The sequence below is a fragment of the Equus przewalskii genome, chromosome 14, assembly GCF_037783145.1.
Source record: "Equus przewalskii isolate Varuska chromosome 14, EquPr2, whole genome shotgun sequence".
NCBI classification, from domain to species: Eukaryota; Metazoa; Chordata; class Mammalia; order Perissodactyla; family Equidae; genus Equus; species Equus przewalskii.
Window position 1 is genome coordinate 56,571,390 of NC_091844.1, and position 17,138 is coordinate 56,588,527.

A 17,138-nucleotide genomic window follows, 5' to 3' on the forward strand; every position below is an offset into this window, starting at 1 on the left:
TCGACCCCCATCTAGTGGCGACAGGCTGTAACTGCAACTGAATTCGACCACCATGAGAAAAAACCGCTCCTCTACCATCCAGCAATTTATAAAAGCCCCAGACCAGAAGGAAAACAATAAAAACACAGAATTAAGTCCTGAGGACTTGGAATTAGGTAAACTAAGTGATAATGAATTCAGAGCAGCTATAATCAAAAAACTCAATGAGGTAGAGAGAGAGAGAGAGAGAAACAAGCCGAGTTCTGGAGTTACTTCACAAAAGAGATTGAAATCATAAAGAAGAATCAAACAGAATTACTTGAGATGAAAAACACAATGGACCAGATAAAACAGAATACGGATTCCCTGAATGCCCGTGTAGACAATATAGAGGAGCAAATCAGCATAATCGAGGACAGACAGGCTGAATGGCACCAGACAGAGGAAGAAAGAGAACTAAGAATTAAAAAAAATGAGGAAAATCTCTGAGAGATAATGGATTCAATGAGGAGTAAGAACATAAGGATCATAGGAATTCCCGAGAATATGGAAAAGGAAAATGGAGCAGAAAGTGTGCTTAACGAAATTGTTGAAGGGAACTTCCAAAATCTAGGGATGAACGGAGAAATGTGTGTAGAGGAGGGTTTTAGATCTCCTAGATTTGTCAATGTTAAAAGACCCACCACAAGGCACATAATAGTAAAGTTGGCAAATAGGAATGATAAGGAAAGAATACTCAGGGAAGTAAGGAAAAAAAAGAGAATAACCTATAAAGGAGCCCCTATCAGACTGTCAGCGGATTTCTCTACAGAAACCCTACAAGCTAGGAGAGAATGGAGTGATATATTCAAAGCTTTAAAGGATAAAAACCTTCAGCCAAGAATACTCTACCCAGCAAGAATTTCCTTCAGATATGAGGGAGAAATTAAATCTTTTCCAGACAAACAAAAGTTAAGGGAATTTGTAACTAAAAGCCCTCCATTACAAGAAATCCTCAAGAAGGCTCTCATACTTGAAAAAAGAAAAAAGGGAGAGAGGGGACACAAGCCACAGACTAGGGAGACCGATGGATAGAACCAGAACAGGATAGCAAATATTCAATTATAGCATTAGGGTAAAAATAAGGAAACTACCAAAACAAGGATGATCTTAGCACTCTAACTACAAATTAATAAGACGAGTTGGAATAAAAAATGAAAATAATTATTTAGGAGGGGAAGAGCAAAGGGTCTAAATCAGTATTGGTCGAGTAAGTAAGAGACCACCAGAGAATAGACTATATTATACTCGAGATTCTAAATACAAACTTCAAGGTAGACACTAAAATAAAGTACAGAACAGAGTCACAAATCATAGATAAGGAAAAATCTAAGAAACCCAGCATAAGAAATTGCAGTATTAGATGGATAGTCTAAAGCATACAGGAAAAGAAACACAGGAAAACAAGATAATGAGCGACAGATTGACAGCATTAAGTCCACATGCATCAATAATCACTCTCAATGTGAATGGATTGAACTCTCCAATAAAAAGACACAGAGTGGCAAAATGGATTAAAGAATAAGATCCAACAATTTGTTGCCTCCAGGAAACACACCTCAGCCCCAAGGACAAACACAGACTCAGGGTGAAGGGGTGGAGGACAATACTTCAAGCAAATAGCAAGGAAAAAAAGGCAGGTGTTGCAATTCTCATTTCAGACCAAGTGGATTTCAAAATAAGACAGGTAAAGAGAGACACAGAGGGACAATATATAATGATCAAAGGGACACTTCATCAAGAAGAAATAACGCTTATAAATATCTATGCACCCAACACAGGAGCACCAAGATTCATAAAGCAACTATTAACAGACCTAAAGGAAGATGTTAAAAACAACACAATAATAGTAGGGGACCTCAACACCCCACTCACATCAATGGACAGATCATCCAGACAGAAAATCAACAAGGAAATAGTGGAGCTGAATGAAAAACTAAAACAATTGGACTTAATAGACATATATAGATCACTTCACCCTGAAGGAGCTGAATACACATTCTTCTCAAGTGCACATGGAACATTCTCTAGGATAGACCATATGTTGGGAAACAAGGCAAGCCTCTACAAATTAAAAAAAATTGAAATAATAACAAGCATCTTCTCCGATCATAGTGCTATAAGGCTAGAAATTAATTACAAGAAAAAAGTTGAGAAAGGCACAAAGATGTGGAGACTAAACAACACACTACTGAACAAGCAATGGATCATTGAAGAAATTAAAGAAGAAATAAAAAAATTCCTGGAAACAAATGAAAATGATAGCATGCCATACCAACTCATATGGGATACAGCAAAAGCTGTATTAAGAGGAAAATTCATTGCAATACAGGCACATCTTAACAAACAAGAAAAATCCCAAATAAGCAACCTTAAAGCACACCTAACTGAACGAGAGAAAAAAGAACAAATGAAGCCCAAAGTCAGCAGAAGGAGAGAAATAATAAAAATCAAAGCAGAAATAAATACTATTGAAACAAAAAAGGCAGTAGAAAGGATCAATGAGACAAAGAGCTGGTTTTTTGAGAAGATAAATAAAATTGACAAACCACTAGCCAGACTTACAAAGAAAAAAAGGGAGAAAGCTCAAATAAACAAAATCAGAAATGAGCGAGGAGAAATAACAACAGACTCTGCAGAAATACAACAGATTATAAGAGAATACTACAAAAAACTATATGCCAACAGAATGGATAACCTAGAGGAAATGGATAAATTCTTGGACTCCTACAGTCTCCCAAAGCTCACTCAAGAAGAGGCAGACAATTTGAACAGACCAATCACAAGGAAAGAGATTGAAACAGCAATCAAAAACATCCCAAAGAATAAAACCCCAGGACCACATGGCTTTCCTGGGGAATTCTACCAAACTTTCAGAGAGGATTTAATACCCATCCTTTTCAAGCTATTCCAAAAAATTAGGGAAGATGGAACACTTCCTAACACATTCTATGAGGCCAACATCACGCTGATACCAAAACCTGACAAGGACACCATGAAAAAAGAGAACTACAGGCCAATATCACTGATGAACATAGATGCAAAAATTCTAAACAAAATTTTGGCAACCAGAATTCAGCAATTCATCAAAAGAATCATACATCAGGATCAGGTGGGATTCATACCAGGGACACAGGGATGGTTCAACATCTGCAAATCAATCAACGTGATACACCACATCAACAAACTGAGGAATAAAAACCACATGATCATCTCAGTAGATGCAGAGAAGGCATTTGACAAGATCCAACAGCCATTTATGATAAAAACTCTGAACAAAATGGGCATAGAAGGAAACTACCTCAACATAATAAAGGCCATATACAACAAACCCATAGCCAACATCATACTCAATGGGCAAAAACTGAACCCCATCCCCCTGAAAACAGGAATGAGACAAGGATGCCCTCTATCACCACTCTTATTTAACATAGTACTGGAGGTCCTGGACAGAGCAATCAGGCAAGAAAAAGGAATAAAAGGAATCCAAATAGGGAGGGAAGAAGTGAAACTCTCGCTGTTTGCAGACGACATGATCTTATATATAGAAAACCCCAAAGAATCCATTGGAAAACTCTTAGAAGTAATCAACAACTACAGCAAAGTTGCAGGGTATAAAATCAATTTGCATAAATCAGTAGCATTTCTATACTCCAGTAATGAACCAACGGAAAAAGAACTCAAGAATACAATACCATTCACAATCGCAACAAAAAGAATAAAATACCTTGGGGTAAATTTAACTAAGGAAGCGAAGGACCTATATAATGAAAATTACAAGGCCTTTCTGAGAGAATTGGATGACAACATAAGGAGATGGAAAGACATTCCATGTACATGGATTGGAAGAATAAACATAGTTAAAATGTCCATTCTACCTAAAGCAATCTACAGATTCAACGCCATCCCAATCAGAATCCCAATGACATTCTTTACAGAATTAGAACAAAGAATCCTAAAATTCATATGGGGCAACAAAAGACCCCGAATTGCTAAAGCAATCCTGAGAAAAAAGAACAAAACGGGAGGCATCACAATCCCTGACTTCAAAACATACTACAAAGCTACAGTAATCAAAACAGCATGGTACTGGTACAAAAACAGGTGCACAGATCAATGGAACAGAATTGAAAGCCCAGAAATAAAACCACACATCTATGGACAGCTTATCTTTGACAAAGGAGCTGAGGGCATACAATGGAGAAAAGAAAGTCTTTTCAACAAACGGTGCTGGGAAAACTGGAAAGCCACATGTAAAAGAATGAAAATTGACCATTCTTTTACACCATTCACCAAAATAAACTCAAAATGGATCAAAGACCTAAAGGTGAGACCTGAAACCATAAGGCTTCTGGAAAAAACGTAGGCAGTACACTCTTTGACATCAGTATTAAAAGGATCTTTTCGGACACCATGCCTTCTCAGAGAAGGGAAACAATAGAAAGAATAAACAAATGGGACCTCATCAGATTAAAGAGCTTCTTCAAGGCAAATGAAAACAGGATGAAACAAAAAAACAACCCACTAACTGGGAAAAAATATTTGCAAGTCATATATCTGACAAAGGCTTAATATCCTTAATATATAAAGAACTCTCGCAACTCAACCACAAAACATCAAACAACCCAATCAAAAAATGGGCTGGAGACATGAACAGACATTTCTCCAAAGAAGATATACTGATGGCCAATAGGCACATGAAAAGATGCTCATCATCGCTGATCATCAGGGAAATGCAAATCAAAACTCCACTAAGATATCACCTTACACCCGTTAGAATGACAAAAATATCTAAAACTAATAGTAACAAATGTTGGAGAGGTTGCGGAGAAAAAGGAACCCTCATACACTGCTGGTGGGAATGCAAACTGGTGCAGCCACTATGGAAAACAGTATGGAGATTCCTCAAAAAACTAAAAATAGAACTACCATACGATCCAGCCATCCCACTACTGGGTATCTATCCAAAGAGCCTGAAGTCAGCAATCCCAAAAGTCCTGTGCACCCCAATGTTTATTGCAGCACTGTTTACAATAGCCAAGACATGGAAGCAACCTAAGTGCCCATCAATGGACGAAGGGATAAAGAAGATGTGGTACATATATACAATGGAATACTACTCAGCTGCAAAACAGAACAAAATCATTCCATTTGCAATAACGTGGATGGACCTTGAGAGAATTATGTTAAGTGAAATAAGCCAGCGAGAGAAAGATAATCTGTGTATGACTCCACTCATATGAGGAATTTAAAACTATGGACCAAGAACAGTTTAGTGGATACCAGGGGAAAGGTGGGGTGGGGGGTGGGCACAAAGGGTGAAGTGGTGCACCTACAACATGACTGACAAACATTAATGTACAATTGAAATTTCACAAGATTGTAACCTATCAACAACTCAATTAAAAAAAATAATTAAAAAAAAGATATGATATTTGAAAAATATTTTGGGATTTTTTTGTTCTACTATAGGAAAGTAAAGCGGATTAGCTGCAAACAGAGGGTTGGTGGATGTTTTGTAGTTTTACTTCTATTATCCATTTTTATTATTGATGATCTATCTAAAAGGTGAGAGTTCAAAGAATTTTTACCATGACTTTAAGGAACTCAGGAAAAAATATATGGTACAATATAAAATAAAAAGTTATTAATATATACTTGGGTTTCACTATTTTATGCATTTTAATAGGTTGTTCTGTGCTGTTTATCATTTCCTCGGCTGTGAGCTCGCTGACTGTATACATACTGCCTCGTGCAACGTCTGGCTAATAATGATAATTTCATTATTATCATCACAATAATAATCATCATCATAATAGCTACTATTCATTAAACACATTTTTAATAGGTAGCATGTATAAAAACCAGGCTTTTTGTTAGGCCCTTTGAATATTATCTCATCCTTATAGCGGTATCACTACTACAACCATCAGTAAAGAGAAAGATGAAGGAAGGGTGTCCCCTCCTATCATGACAATTTTATTTTTATTTGCATTCTATTGATCAGTGTTGGTTGTATAGTTGAGCCTAGGATCAAAAGAGGCTGGGAAACGTGCTCTTCACTCGGGGTAGCACATGCGCCTAGTGAAAAACTGGGGGTTGTATTACTAGGAAGTCAGGGAACATTGATAATGGTAAACAAATAAAAGTTTCTGCCACAGATAGAGAGAAAAGATGTTATATACTCTCTCGATAGAGTTGTGTAGCTTTTGTTTTGTTGTCGATGTTTCTTTTCTTTGCTGTTTTTCTTTTCTCTTTTTCTCCTCTTCCTCCTTGCTCTTCTTTTTAGTGGGAGCACTGTGGGCATACTCAAAGGCTAAGGAGAAGTAGCTAGTAAGTCGACAGGCATCTAAGATCTAGCAGGTTGGGCCCCTCTGCTGGTCTAGACTGGCATCACTTTACATCCTCGAATTCCAGTTGGTATTTGAAATGAATCCTGAGTATGAAATCTATTCCCGTGCTGCTTCACTGGTGTGTACTCTTTCCCAAGGTACTCATATACAAGAACTTTATTTTGCTTATTATTCTATGCTCAAATTGATTCACTCTAATTTTAATAAAGAGAAAGACTCTCACAATTTTATTGCCAGTTTAATGTGCTTCCCTAGGGCACATTGTTCCCTTCTAATCACTATTTAAGAAAGACACCTATGATGACCTGATTTGGAAGGCAGTCAGACAACTAAGACTGAGTGCTCTCCTCGTCTAGCTCTGAAAATATATCTCAGAGACGATTGTGTAATACTGTAAATAATTGATAATTGCTATAGAAGGGAAAATCCCTTGGTTAGAACTCACCATTTCATTTTACATAAAATTATTCCAAAGATTGAGTCTTCAATTTCAGCAAGGTGAGCCTACCCACACACCACACACACACACACAAGTATACTGTATGCCTAGGTCGGCACCAAATGACTTCTTTAGAGCTGGTACAAACTAGCAGAATCTTGGTTTCTCTAATGCCGTAATCCTGAATTTCTGCACCAAAAGTGTAGGAGTGTAGATATGGAGCCCCAAACCCAAAGAGCCTCAAGTGCCACCCTCTGGAGGCCAGAGATGCTGCTGGCTAGGTTCAAAGAAGTAGAAGGTCCACCTTTGTAATCTCCGCACCTAAACTGCTCTGAGACAGCTCTGACATCTCCACTCAGGTAGTAGACCCTTTCCCAAGTGAGAATAAAGTGGTCAGGGTTGGAAACTGATGTTATGGTGCTTTTTGGACTTGGGAAGTTAGGCGCTAATAGTTGCGTACCAGGCAAAATGCTTTGCTTGGGGTAAAACATTAGAAAGTTAGCAGTGGGTGGTGCTGGGTCATTTACTTAACAGGAGATTACCTCTCTATCTAGAGAGGGTATAATATCTTTCCTCTCTATCTGTGGCAGAAACTTTTTCTCAAGTAAAAGCTTCACACTAACCCAAAGTGTTCTGGGAATGGGCAAAGTAAAGGCACACTTCAGCTTTGACAGCTTCGTGTTTACATTGGGAAAAACTTTCCACAGGAAAAAAATATCAGACTCTTTATATCCTATCACATTTAGTAGTGAATGGAAAAGCAATTGACATAAGGCTTTATCATATTTTGCCGCACATTTTCATCTTATGCTAAATTCAGTGTAAAAATAAAGGATGTGTATAAAATCACGATGGCAGAGTTTAACAATTTTTACTGCTTATAGGCTTTTTATTAAAAATTTTTCATGGAGGTATAATTCACATACACATGGCACATACGTAAAGTGTAAAATTTGATATGTTTGACAGATATACATACCCTGAAACCATCACCAAAATCAAGAAGATGAATTTTTCCGTCCTCCCCCAAAAGTTTCCTCATTCCCCTTGTAATTCCTGTACCTTCCCCACCAGACAACCACTGATCTGCTTTCTCTTACTAAAGATTAACTTTCCTATTTGATGATTTCATAAAAATCAAAACATACAGTATGTATTCCATTTCATCTGGCTTCTGTTACTCATGTAATTATTTTGAGATTCACCCATTTTGCGTGTGTATCAATAGTTCCTTCTCTTGACTGCTGAGTACTATTCCATTGTATGGATGTACCCCCTGTATTGTAGTTTCACTTGCATTTTTTCCCAGGAGAAATCTGCTGTCATGCTTATTTCTGTTCCTTTGTACTTAGTGCTTATTTTTTGGTTGCTTTTAAGATTTTCTCTTTATCACAAGTTTTAAGCAATTTGACTACGATGTGCCTTGGAATAGTTTTCTTCACATTTTTTGTCTTAGTGCTTGTGAAGTTTCTTCGATCTGTGGGTTTCCAGTTTTCATCAAATTGAAAAATTTCAATCATTGTTTCTTCAAATATTTTTCTATTGCCCCTCTCTCTACTTCTCTTCCTCAGGGATTCCATTACATGTATGTGAAACAACTTAAGTTTTAACATTTTAATGCATACCTTCCTATAATATATTGTTCTGTATGGAGTCATGTGAATACTGCCTATCTGTTCAATTAGTCTTACACCATCCTACATGAATTCAAAGGAGATTTTGATTTAACGTGTTTACAAAATCAGTTTTCAAAGTTACAGATTCAAAACAGACATTTATTTGATCTTTCCTTAAATCCAATACGTTGATTTTATACAATTCTTTTTTAGCACATGATTGAACATCCATTGATTTAATGCACTGGAATTTTACATCCTAAATGTAAACATTAGGATTATGGGCATTTTTTTTGTGCTTTTCCATACTGTTCAAAAATATTAAAATGACAATGTAATACTTTTGTTTTCAGAAAATACTTTAGAATGGTGCTTTTATACTTGAAATTGTTGCTGTGAATGATATAGAAGTGGCCACCATTGGAAGATATATAAATATGCATTATTTTGAACTTTTAACCTCTGAAATTGGGGGAGGAATGTGGTTATCGTGACATAGTTGTGTGAAAATATTCTATTGACTCCTTTTGGTAAGATAAAAACAGGTAACAGAATCAAAATATTTTAGATATATAGATCATATGGAGATACGTTTGGATTTATTATAAGAGCTTTTCAATATATTTTCCTTCCATTGAACCTCTCTAACGGATATTTAGGATGTTATATAAGAACCAGTAGTCGACCCAATAAACTGGATGACCTAAACCTCATTTCCAAACCCCTGCTCACTATTTCAGTCATTCTAAAGCTAAAAATACCAATTTTTCCTCCTCCCTGAAACTAGGAGTTGCCAGGAGACACGATGAAACTTAAAGCCTGGTCTGTCAGCACCACCTCTTCTTACTCTTTCTTTCTGCCTGAGAGGGGCTCTCAACGCATGAAAGTGAAGCAACCATTACTAACCATGGTGAAAAAGTAAGATAGAGGGAGCTTCTTTCTGCAGGGCATTGTTAAGCTTACATAGCAGCCATTCCTGGTACCTCACGGTGCATCCATTAAACAGACTCTTGTGAAACCTAGTACAAGTTTTCTTTTGCTTGGGACCAAATGCATCCCTAGCTGATATAGGAGCAGTGTCGGTAGGTAATGCCTGCTTCTCAGTTAGCTTTAGTATGGATTGGATTTCATAAAAGCCTCTACGTCTGCTTGAGAAAACACGTGTTTGATGACTCGACTCTGGTTTGGCCTACTGTATGAGGCCACAAGTGCACATTACATTTTGTCTGCCTTTAGCAACTAGAGAAAGCTGTGTGATAACCTGAACTATACATTGTCTTATAATGCAGCAGGCATATACTACACGAAAGTGACTTGTGTCTTCACTATACACTAAAAGAGTCTCACTATACACAAAGGATCATTAGTATTTGTCGAAATAAGATCCAGTTTTTCATACGTATTATGTGTAGTGTACCTATGATAATTCCTCAATGTGTGGCTATTCGGTGATGAAACTGGGAATCATTTCCAGCTCTGGAGAGTCAAGGTCACCATATTACTGTGATCGGAGTTCTTAGATGGCAAAATTTAAGACTCTCATGTTCACAGTCCCAGCTGCTTCTAGCTTATGATTGACACCTACGTGGTGATAAGCAATCTCTGTCATCAGTGTGCTCTGTCACCTAAATCTGACTTCTTCGTGCTGCGTTTTGTGGAGCCCTGTGTTTATTTCATGAAAATGTCTTGGAGGCTGGGTCGGCTCCCTAGACCTGTAGGGTTCTAGAGACCTAAGTCCTTCTTCAGCATTGCCACTCTTTCAAAAATCTGACTCATGTGCTAAATTTCTTTGTAACATTTTTTTTTGAAAAGAAGTATTTTGTAATAAAAATTTTTTAAAATTTCATTGAAAGCATTGAGCATACAGAGTAGAGTGCCTAGAATGACATTGAAGACCCTTCATTGACTTAACTTGCTTCTCTTTCCAGCATCCACTCACCGTGCTGTCTGCATTGAATTTGCATGCTCTAATATCAAACTTGTAATTTTCTAAATTTTATAACTTAGAGAACTAAATGGTCCCAATTTTATGTTAAGGCAATAGTCTATCCCTCTGTCTCTCCCTTAGTCCATTCCTTATAACCCCTTGAAGTCAATGTGTGTTAGATTCATTTTACATAGATGTATTTGCTTTCTCCCCTCATATTGTATATTCCGTCTTATTCTGCAAACTTTTGCTGAGCCTAAATTATGCTAGGTACTGGGGATACGAGCAGATATCTTAAGTGAGTTTATCATCCAATGAGGAAAAAAGACAGAAAATCTATTAAATTAGAAATCCTGAGGGTGAGGTCCAGCAATTTATACACATATTTTAAAAGCTTCCCCAATGACGCTGATACACACAAGGTTTGAAAATCATAGGTAGACTACATTTCTAGTCAATCAAAATCCCCAAGCAATTTTATGGAGTCCTTCTTTTAGATGTGTAGAATTCCTGCCATATTTTACTGCTTTGTTCCTCACCCCATCCCCATCACCATCTTTTAGACCTAAAAGAGCCTTAAACAGCCTTTATACTCAAAATCTACATTTTTGGATGAGGAGGTTCACAAACAGAGCAATATGGAGGTGTGGCCAAGACAATCACTCTGGTACTACTACACAGATCCTCTAACTCCTGGTTTAATCCTCTTGTCTCTCCTGGCTGGGCAAATTCAGTACTATTATACCACCTTGTAGGAAAAAAGAGAATCTCCTTTTGTAAAATGTTTCCATTATACTTATACACCCTAAGGGAAATCATAAATGCCTTCAATCTTACTAATTCTCTACATTTTTCTTCACACAACCTCTTATTTTCCATTTACTTTAGACAATGTCTAAGGATGCATGGTTATCACACTGCCGTTGTATTTTATTTTCAAAACCAAGTTCTGGTATCATTAATTTTCCATAACATACCAGCTACTCAAACATATATTTTAAAATATGATTGTCAGATGGGACTGTCCTCTGGGACAGCTGTCAGAATCCTTTTCTGGGTTAGAGGTCAAGAGCAAACCCTAAGGTGCCATTAAGAATATTCTGGTGATCGGTATGCTTATGGCATTGATTGTGGTGGTGGTTTCATGCCTGTGTATTTATCTCCAAACTCACCAAGTCGTATACAGTGAATATGTACAGCTTTTTGTGTGTCAATCATACTTCAATAAAGATTTTTAAAAAGAAACAAAATACATAAAATTTAACAAGCTTATAGAAATCTTTATGCTCTATGAGCTAGTGACTCTATACTTTGTGCCCAGGCATAACTTTTCATAAAGTGTTATTCATAATCACAATATTATTTATAAAACTTATGAGGGAAATATAAAAATTAAGGTTAAAAAAAGAATATTCCTATATATCTTTTGATTGCCCTCATTATTATATCAACACTGCCAACCAAAATCTGTGGAGTAGTTTGTGATTTACACTATACATTTATATAGTCTCTCCTTTGATTGCCACAACTCCTTTTACAGGAGAGCAAAGATGTTCAGAGGAAACGGTGACTTTCCTGAGGGAATGTTGCTGGTAAATTCTCCAGCAGGGCTTAGATCTCAGATTTGTAGCTGGCAAGTTTAAGGAACCCATGTACATTACAGGACTATCGAGGTAATCGCAGTGCATTTTAGTAATTAGTGCATAATAGTAATTAGTGTTCTTTAGAGACTTCTACTGCTTTTTTCTCATGACAATGCAAGTGGGTGATAAAACTTTGTTTTGTGAAAGATGGACTTCATTTTAAACTACTAAAGTTACATAAAACTACTCAGTGAGCAGGCAAACTAATCATTATGTATAATCATTATCTGATAGATAATCTGATAGATTTGTTCTTATTACCACAGGAGTAGTGCTGGTATCATATTTGTAATAATTTCAAATACATTAATTTTGTGGTCATGTTAAATTATTGTGAAAGATATGGATATTGAATCATATTTTATTGATTTCCACATTTCCATACAGATAAGGGTATAATTGCATTAATTCTTTATGGTTTTCTTTTGCAGATGATATACCAATTCACTTAGGAACATTCATGCATTTCTATTATCTAGTCCTACTGTAATAAACTATTTTATTGCAGCTACAGTTTCATTTGAATCCAAAATTGCAAGAAAAGAGTGAAAAGAGATGGGCCTGGCTTGGAGAAATGTTATATATACTTCATTGTCTTGTAATATATATATATATCATTATACAATATAATGTATAGTATAATTATGAATATATTGTATAAAATACATATTATATATAAACATAATGAGATTATATAAACTACTTTATATAATATGTAATGATATGTATATACATATATATATTACAGATCAGGTAGTTTTGCATGAAGACAACTGGCATATAGATGTTTCCATCCGTATAAGAAGTCATATGCAAACGCATGTGTTGATTCAAAGGAAAGTGGAAGGGAAGCTGAGGGTGACTCAAGTCAAGCCACAGCCTCTGATCATTCAGTGTGGTGTATCAGAAAACAGCCTTTCCTTGGGAAAATAAGTTATATGTTCCCATTCTGATGCTGCTGATTTCTAGCTGAGTGTTTATAGGAAATCATTTTAATTTTTTGGATATGAGTTTCTGCTGATGGAAAATCAGAAATGTATATTAGATCAGAAATATTCAGCCTATCTGCCTGTCTATCTGCCTATCTCTCTCTCTCTCTCTTTCTCTCTCTCTCTATCTATTTATCCATCCATCTATCCATCCATCCATCTATCCATCTATCCATCTGTCTGTCTATCTATCTATCTATCTATCTATCTGTCTGTCTGTCTGTCTGTCTGTCTATCTATCTATCTATCTATCATCATCATCTGTATACCTAGCTCCCTACCTGTTGATGTGGAACGTTTTCAGAATGAAATCTTCTCGGCAATCCCAAAATTGTCTCATTGGCTCAGTTTCCCTTTCTATTTCCAAACATCCATCAGTATCACTTATCCTCTTCTAGACTCTCTGTTCTTCCCAAGTCACCTCTCCAGGATAATATTATTTTATGAAATATGATTTGAAAAAAAAATTGGACCAAATGGTCTTTTTTTTCCTTATACTCGAACACTCAATGATTGAATACAAGGAGGAGACTCTCAAAATGAATATAAATTTAAGATTTATACCTCCCTCCCTCTGAAATTACCCTGGAGTTTATCATAGTGGATGGTTTGAGTAAAATTCTAACTTTACTTCTTTATAAATGAGTAACCAATGCAATTATTTTAATAAATTTATTATTCCTATAAATTTATGGTTTCTTGTATCAATTCCATCTACTAAATATCTCATTCAAATATCCTTAATTACTTAATTATACATTGATTTGTACTTTTCTTTCTAAAATAACTATTCTTTCCTATATATGCAATCACATAAAATTCAGATAAGTTTATAATCTTCCATATAAATTTTAATGAGTTTGTAATTTTCTATTATGTAACCTATTGCAGTTTCGATTGTGATTTCACTGTCTTTATAAATTTACTTGAGGAGAACTGATATTTTCACTAACTAGGATTATAGCACATTTTACCATTAATTATATCTTTTTTATGTTCTTCACTAAAGTTTCATGATTTCATTTATATGGTACTTACATAATTCTTATTGAATGTTTTCCTAATTATATTTTAATATGTATATTTTTCTTTTTATTATTTTTGTAATGGGATGCTTTCTTTCATTAGATTTTAGTAATTGATAAATGCTGGTGTGTATATAAAAGCTGCTTTTTTAAGATGTTAAACTTAAATCTGTAAACTTTTACTGATTTTAAACACATTTCTGATGACTTTGTTGGTATCCAATCATATTCCTCACCAAAAGTGATGGGTTTATCTCTCCTTTCAAATACTTATACCTGCCAGAATATAAAATAGTGCTTTTGGCAAAAAAGTTGACGGTTTCTTATAAAGTTAAAACTACAACTACAACTTGACCCAATAATGTCATTTTCATTTCTAGGTATTAATACAAGAGAAATAAAAACATATATCCACAGAAAGAATTGTACTTGAATTTTAATAGCAGTTTTATTCACAACAGCTAAAAGTTAGAAGCAACCCAAGTGTCCATCAACAGGGAAACCGGTAAACAAATGTGGTTAATTCTATAATGCAATTCAGCAGAGCCATACAGAGGAAGGAACTACAACATGGATTGACTTCACAGAGAAGCCGAGTCAAAGAAGCTTTTTGTTCTAAGGATAGCTTTGTAGCCTGAGTATTTAGATTATTTATTTTCAATCTTACCTGACTTTATTAATTATATTTAAGGGTATAATTTCATCGCTGAAAGGTCCCAGTCAGCAGTGTAGAAATAACCTAGGGGCCAATGTGCAGAGGCCATTGCTTGCTCATTTGTATAACAATAATACAATAGAAAAAAATAGTAGGTTAGGATACCTGGAACCTTGGCTACAACTTGAGCTCTGATACAAAGTTTTCTGGAACGTTGATTAAGTATGTCACCTAATCTTTCTGAAGTTGGTTTTCTTCTTCTCTAAAATAAAAAGATTAGAGTAGATGAGGGGCCCACAGACTGTGACTTGCAGGCCAAATCTGGCCCACCACTTGGTTTTGTAAATATTTTAATGGGACACAGCTACATTCATTTGTTTATGTAGTTCCTATGTCCGCTTTCCTTCAGCGAAGGTAGGGTTGAGTAGTTGTGAAAGAGACCATATGGCCCACAAGCCTAAAATATTTACTATTTGGCCTTTTGCAGAAAGATTTGCTGACCCCTGGACTAGTCTATAACATAGGCCTCCTTCAACTTAAACCATTTTTGATTAAAAAAAAGATTAAAAGTCTTTTCATCTTAGTCAGAGTTCCTCCTCCTTATTTTTGCTTACCCTTTGAACAATTAACCGATACTTCAACTACAGAGTCTATTTGTAAGTTTCATACCAAACGTCATTTCTCCTTCAACAAAAATGATGCCATTGTGATGTTGCTGCCTGCATAAATCAGTAGCTATTTCATTTTCCTGTCTAACCTGAAATGAAAATGGAAAGAGAAGGCAAAAGAAGGGTGCAGGAAAATGAAATATATAATATTCAATTGAAATAACATGAGTATTTTATGTTGAGAAATAACATGAGTATTTTATGTTGAAATCAGTGTAATTATCTCATTGCCTTTCAGCCAGCGGCGTACATCCCATCTGTCTTGGTGTGAGAGACCCCAGTTATTCCATCTCAAAAGTGGCTCAAGTCTACACTTTCACATCTCATCTGGCAAAGGACAAAAATTGGTCAGAGGCAACCCATTCGTTTTAGTCACTTAAGTTTTTATTTGGCAGACATTGTCCTTAATTATTAATTCACTATTTCAACCAACAATCATGAATTATTACTTGCTTCAAATTGTCAGAAGTCAAACTAAAACCTCTCAGAAATCGTTATGTCTCCCTTCCCTAATAAAAGTCAAGATTGTTTTGCTATAGGATGAATCAAACTTTATACATTTCTTCCTCATATTGCCAGCTCAAGAATAGTAAAACACATTATATAACTGTGCATGATATGTATTTTAAAAATAATTTAAAGCATAATGAGAACACTCACCTAAAAAAAGGATATGTGTTCTTCTCAGAATGTTTTTGTCATATATATTCAAAAGAATTCCTTCATGCAGATCCTTTTGAATGTGATTGAAATCACAATGTATTTAAATTCAATTCTACTATGCACACTGGTGAAGGCCCCGGGGATGCAGTAAAAACATAATGGTCACTTGCATTGATTTTCAAACATAAGATGCAAGATAAGAATTGAATAATTTTAAATCTACTTTCTGTTTACATGAAAAGTGCAGTATGTTATTTGACTGGGTTTTCTATTTCAATACATAACATATTTGTTATCTATGTAAATTCATCATGACCCCCATCTAGATATGGCTGACGTATAATGGATCATTACAATGTCCCAAAGACTGCTATTGGTGCTTTTACAGCTATTTCCTTGTTTAATACTGACTACAGCCCTGTGACCTAGGTTCTTTTTGTTGCTTTTATCGTTTGATTTTGTTTTTTGCTTGTTTCCATTATACAGTTGAAGATACTGAGGCTCGGAAAGGTGAAGTGTACGCTAACAGGACAAAAAGTGGCAGAGCCACATTTCAACCTCAGCGCTCCCTGCTTTAGATACCCAAATAGAATAAGGACAAAAATATTTTCTGTCTCATCAAGCTAAGCCCATGCTGATTTTGCTCTGGTTTCTGATGTCTACACTGATGATAAGATGGGTGAAATCCTGGTTTAAAAAAACAATAATTAAAACAAAATCCTTTATAGTGCTTTCGGAGAAATTTTAATGACAAATATCAAGCACCAACAAAAAAAATGGTTGAGTGAGGGCAGTGAAAGAAAAGATAAGAGCTTACAAGCAAATATTAATTAATAGCAAAATCTGATTGTTATAGTGGTAGTTATTGTTTAAATCCGAAATTTTCCAAATGTGCGTTTCCTTTGTTCCCTTGCTGCTGCCAGTGCGTCAGCACCAGATTTTTTCTCATACTCTAATTCCTACAGTATTTAGGAACGACCCCAGCAGAGCACCTACTTGCACCCCATTTGATGAATGGTGATGCTGCATTAAGTGACATGGAGGGAGCAGCATGCCATATCAATACAGCCAGCGATTAGCAGGAGGCGATGGGCCTTGATGGCAGCTAGCAGGTCAGATGGATCACGCTTCCTTAAGCACAA

General features: G+C 35.8%; 1 long non-coding RNA gene across 1 annotated transcript in view; it reads left to right on the top strand.

The window, feature by feature from the left end:
• LOC139075787 (uncharacterized) overlaps positions 1-15,867 on the top strand; it is a 122,537-nt gene extending 106,670 nt beyond the window's left edge. The window contains exon 4 of the long non-coding RNA XR_011526577.1: positions 15,572-15,867. This is a non-coding gene — a long non-coding RNA (uncharacterized lncRNA). The remainder of the gene's footprint in view (positions 1-15,571) is intronic.
• The last annotated feature ends 1,271 nt before the right edge of the window (positions 15,868-17,138 follow it).